Source organism: Ambystoma mexicanum, chromosome 5q, assembly GCF_040938575.1.
Source record: "Ambystoma mexicanum isolate Mex_15411 chromosome 5q, UKY_AmexF1_1, whole genome shotgun sequence".
NCBI lineage: Eukaryota > Metazoa > Chordata > Amphibia > Caudata > Ambystomatidae > Ambystoma > Ambystoma mexicanum.
This window is the reverse complement of record NC_090933.1, coordinates 1,326,708,441-1,326,714,440: the sequence shown is the minus strand read 5'-3', so window position 1 is coordinate 1,326,714,440 and position 6,000 is coordinate 1,326,708,441. Positions and strand designations below refer to the sequence as shown.

At 42.4% G+C, this 6,000-nt stretch overlaps 1 pseudogene; it reads right to left on the bottom strand.

Moving 5' to 3' along the window:
* Positions 1 to 809: 809 nt before the first annotated feature.
* Positions 810 to 6,000, bottom strand: part of LOC138498529 (zinc finger protein 268-like) — a 66,526-nt pseudogene continuing 61,335 nt past the window's right edge.

The following is a 6,000-nucleotide window of genomic DNA, read 5'->3' as shown; positions in this document are numbered from 1 at the left end:
TCTGCCAACAGAACTGCATCACCATTGCAAGGGCCATCATTGGTTCAAGGCCGGACTATTGCAATGCCCTCTTTGTTGGGGCATCCCAGAAGAATCTGGCTAAACTCCAAATCGCTCAGAACAATGCCTTAGGGGCCGCAACAGGCATCTCACGCCGGGACCACATTTCTGGGGTCAGGAGGCAGGTACACTGGCTACCTGTCAAGGAAAGGATTGTCTTCAAAAGACTGGCCCTCACACATAAATGTCTTCATGGCCTGGCGCCCCCCTACTTAGCACACAGGATTACCAAACAGACCTCCTCCAGACCATCTAGGACTGCCTATGCCAATTGTATCACTGCACCTCCCACACGTAGAGTACATGCTGGGGGTTCCAGTTTCCCAACCATGGCCGCAACATTTTGGAACACCCTCCCTGCCCCGATCAGGATGATTGATTCTCATGCAGCTTCAAAACCAGGCTATTTGTCTGAATGGCCCATCCCATCATGCTATGTATTCTTCTGTCTGTGTTCTTCCTGTCGCTCATTTACTATTTGTTCTGTAAAGTAACTTATTAGCCTGTAACCAAGCAAACTGTATTAAGCATTTCTCCATGGGCCGCACTCCTGTAAGCCTCAAGCAAGCTCTCTTACATGTCCTTATAGCGCCTCAATGCGTGTGGGCTGTAGCGCATTCTACAAATCCAAAAATAAAATAAATACATAAATCTGGAATAGAGGTGGTCCCACTAATTAAAACAAATGAATCGCCGATGTTTCAGGAGGCAGTTTACACAAAAAGTCAGGGAAAAAGATTTAACACAACTGGAGTTCCTAACAATTTATTTTTAATGTGACATATTTTTACAGTGACATATTGGCTGAAGCTCAATATTCATTTCATCAGCATTTCACTCAGTATATGAATCCCAGTGGGAGACCTTTACATTAGACATATCAGTTTATCCAAGACCAGCTTTATTTTATAAACGCTAGTCCTTCTTGGAATTTAGAGAACAGCTGTGATATTACACCCACAACTCTCCTTTAAGACAGAAAGGCACCATTCCATTTCCATATTTGCATGACTTTTATTGTCTCACAACACAGTGCATATTTCTATTACATTTGCCCTTTCTACTCTATTCACAAAATGTCACTTTTCTAAAATACATGTCCACATAATTTGACATCTTCTCTGTGCTCTGCTCATCAAACCAATTTCTTTTAAGTTAGTGCTTTAATAGCGGGCATGCACCCTCCCTTGTGTAATCACACCCCCACATGTCAATCCCAGGCTAGGGAATCATCTACTAATCCTATGTAATCACACCCCCACATGTCAATCCCAGGCTAGGGAATCATCTACTAATCCTAAATGCTCCGACAGAGATAGGCAATAGTGTAATACACTAGAGGGGATCCTGAGGAGAAAAGGAAACTAGAGCTGTAGAACACGCTACACAAAGTGGAAACACTGCAGCATTCAGCGAGGATGGCACTCCTGGTGAAGCATGCATTTCTTGGAAGCTGACTTCTAGAGTAATATTGGAGATTCCAGTTTTATGAATGCCATTATCCATGTTTTCCCTTTGCAAAACAGGCTTTGCTCATGTGTTGTGCCAAGCTTAGTCTAATTGCCATGTGAGAATATAGCCTTCTCCATTTTTATTATTCAGGAGGGCTCCAAATAATTGGAATTTGCAGTATTGTAATCCCTGTGTGTTGATGTTGAAAGTAAAATTACTTTATGGGGGTGTACAAATTAATTCCCAGTAGAGGCATTTCTAATGGATTCCTTCCAGCCACAGTTTACTCATTTATGATATGCATATTCCAGTGCAGATGTTCTCTAGAAACATTTTTGCCGTCAGGGAGCTCGGCACGGCTCTGTGCCTCTATGCGTTTTGCACCAGAAAAGACATTGAGGCCAGTGTAAGTAGTGGAGCCATGCCCCATGACCTCAGTTCCTTTTTCCTCATTCATGACTAAACGTGAGCACGCCAGAGACCAGCTATCCAGTTCCATTCATAGTCATTAGTGTGTATTGGTAAGCACATGAACAATGTTATAAGTTAGAGACACACCAATTTATTTATTTTAGAATCAAGACTATGGGCCTAATTATAACTTTGGCGGTACGGTGTGAATGGTGCATCCATGCTCCCCATCTCCATTCTGCCCTATGGGCATAATGGGGATGGGGAGGGCGGTAACACCGCCACCCGCTAATGGTCAATTACCGGCCCATTCAACTCGCAATGGGCCGGTAATTGCCCATTTGCGGGTGGTAGTAGCCATGCATGCCATACAGGGACGTCTACCGCCAACCTCGTAATGAGGCCCTATTCTACTACACAGCAGTTACCAAGCGTTTGCATAAAAGAGAAAAGCTGAAGAGGGGCCATTAAGAATCACTGCAAAAAGGTATACAAATTTGACAATTTTTGATTCAGTGCTGGTAAATAAGACATATCTTATGACTAAACCAGTTCCCACACAACACAGTTGTGCATTTTTTTACCTGCATGTGTTCTCTGGTGGATAATAAGATGTCCCTTCCAAGCAAACCCTTTCCCAGATTCAATGCATTAATAAGGTTTCTCGCCTGTATGTGTTCTCTGGCGCTTACTAAGAACTCCCTTTGTATCAAACCCTTTCCCATATTCAGTGCACTCATAAGGTTTCCACCTGTGTGTGTTATCTGGTGATTAATAAGATGTTCTTTCCGAGCAAACCCATGTCCACATTCAGTGCACTCACAAGGCTTTTCACCTGTATGTGTTCTCTGGTGCTTACTAAGAACTCCCTTTGTAGCAAACACTTTCCCATATTCAGTGCACTCATAAGGATTCTCACCTGTATGTGTTATCTGGTGATTAATAAGATGTTCTTTCCAAGCAAACCCATGTCCACATTCAGTGCACTCATAAGGCTTCGCACCTGTATGTGTTCTCTGCTGGCTAATACGTTTTCCATTCTGTGCAAACCCTTTTCCAAGTTCAATGCACTCATAAGGTTTCTCACCTGTGTGTGTTCTCTGGTGGATAGTAAGATCTCCCGTCTGAGCAAACCCTTTTCCACATTCAATGCACTCATAAGGCTTCTAACCTGTATGCGTTCTCTGGTGGACAGTAAACTCTTGCTTTGTAGCAAACACTTTCCCACATTCAGTGCACTCATAAGGTTTGTCTCCTTTATGTGTTCTATGGTGGATAGTAAGATCTCCGTTTGTAGCAAACCCTTTCTCACATTAAGTGCACTCATGAGGTTTGTCACCTGTATGTGTTATCTGGTGATTAATAAGATGTTCTTTCCGAGCAAACCCATGTCCACATTCATTGCACTCATAAGGTTTCTCACCTGTATGTGTTTTCTGGTGATTAATAAGATGTCCTTTCTGAGCAAACACATGTCCACATTCAGTGCACTCATAAGGTTTCTCACCTGTATGTGTTCTATGGTGCCTAATAAGGTGTCCTTTCCGAGCAAATCGATTTCCACATTCAACGCACTCATAAGGCTTCTCACCTGTATGCATTCTCTGGTGCCTAATAAGTTGTCCTTTCTGAGCAAACCCTTTTCCACATTCAATGCACTCATAAGGCTTCTCACCTGTATGCGTTCTCTGGTGAACAGTAAGCTCTTGCTTTGTAGCAAACCCTTTCCCACATTCAGTGCACTCATAAGGTTTCACACCTGTATGTGTTCTCTGGTGGATAGTAAGCTCTTGCTTTGTTGCAAACCCTTTCCCACATTCAGTGCACTCATAAGGTTTGTCACCTGTATGTGTTCTCTGGTGGATAGTAAGATATCTGTTTGTAGCAAACCCTTTCCCACATTCAGTGCACTCATAAGGTTTGTCACTTGTATGTGTTCTCTGGTGGATAGTAAGATCTCCCTTCTGAGAAAACCCTTTTCCACATTCAATGCACTCATAAGGCTTCTCACCTGTAAGTGTTCTCTGGTGGATAGTAAGCTCTTGCTTTGTAGCAAACCCTTTCCCACATTCAGTGCACTGATAAGGCTTCTCACCTGTATGCTTTCTCTGGTGCCTAATAAGTTTTCCTTTCTGAGCAAATCCTTTTCCACATTCAATGCACTCATAAGGATTCTCACCTGTATGCGTTCTCTGGTGGATAGTAAGCTCTTGCTTTGTAGCAAACCCTTTCCCACATTCAGTGCACTCATAAGGTTTCTCACCTGTATGCGTTCTCTGGTGGATAGTAAGCACTTGCTTTGTAGCAAACCCTTTCCCACATTCAGTGCACTCATAAGGCTTACCTCCTGTATGTGTTCTCTGGTGGCTACTAAGAGCTACCTTCTGAACAAACCCTTTCCCACATTCAACGCACTCATAAGGTTTCTCACCTGTATGTGTTCTCTGGTGATTAATAAGGTGTTCTTTCCGAGCAAACCCATGTCCACATTCAGTGCACTCATAAGGCTTCTGACCTGTATGTGTTCTCTGGTGGATAGCAAGCTCCCCCTTTGTAGCAAACCCTTTCTGACATTGAATGCACTCATAAGGTTTGTCACCTTTATTCATTTGCTGGTGGCTAATAATGACGTCCATTTGCATGATACAGTTATCAAATTCAGTGCACTGATAAATAAGGTTTTTCACCTATGTCCTCATATGGGCAGTAAGTATGCTCTCGAGATGGCAATTGTTCCCACATTTTGTGCACATGTAACGTGTCTTGCCAGTTTATTTTGTCAGGTGCCTTCTCTTAAGAGGAGCCTTTTCAATTAACCTTTTCCAAATTCAGAGCTCAAATGAAAAATGCTTTCCTTACTGCACATAACACATAGTCATTTTCATGCTAGATATACCTCTCCCCCAGGATTTACAGAATGAACACGCTTGGTTACTGGATGTTACCACAAAGTGGTTGCATGGATGGAAGCCATCATGTATCAACAGGCTTCGCAGCCCAGTTCCTAAATACTCTGAAAAGGCAACTTGACCACAAATGTGCGCACTTCTAAGATGCTTGGAAATTGCATATTCCAAGAATGAGGCTTTTCACCGCGATAGTCCAGAGAATGGAACAAACACTGGTTTTGCATTTCTGGGGCAGTCACCTATTAACATAAAAGGAGAAGCACATTATTAGTTTCAATACGTTCACAATCGCAGGCAGCATATTTAATAAGACTCTACTCAGTAGTAGTGATGTTAACTCCTCATGTAGTAACTTATTTGACTTTGAAGTGCAATCTATTGGGGAAAAGGCACCCTAATAGGTGGCAGAGAAGTGGTGCTCCAATGGGAACATTTAGTGGAACAGAGGTAACATGCAGCAGGAATAATACGATTCATTTTTATTTTGAAATGTTTTGCATCCAAAACACTAGAGGAAAACACAGGCTTGGTGAACAAACATTTTAAATGCATATTTTATACATTTATTCAGAAATTACTAAATTAGCACATGGAAGCTCCCATTTTCCATACACAAATGATAAAAGGCAGCTGTTTGCCACCAATCAGACGCCTGCTTGACCAGTCCATTATGTAATCACTGATGACTTGTGTATTGGCCCAAACATGAATAATATAACTAACAGCACCATCGAGGAAACAAGGACAGAATTGTGATTTAAAAAAGGATAGCGCCAATCTCTTCCCATGGTGAGAACGGCACAGGCCATGCTGCCACTACATTCAAAACATTGACTTTAAACCTAGATAAACTGGAGATGAGGGATGGATTTGGAGTTTGTGTCAGAAACCAAAAGAATAAAAAGTGTATGAAAGACTCTGTGAACTCCACAATATCACCCCATTTGCCTTCCTAATTGTTATATAAATGCCACCTTGCCAAGTACTAAATTTAATTGGCCAGAAGGATCCCACTTCCGTTTCCCAGTTCAAAATACCACAGTGTCGTTTTCAGGAGGTGGTACACACTCTGTTTTACTGTTAAGGAGTGGGTGTAAATGGGTCTGTTACTCACCAGGCTCCCCTAACCTGACCCAGACCCCTTTTTGTGGATTCTGATCCTTGCACC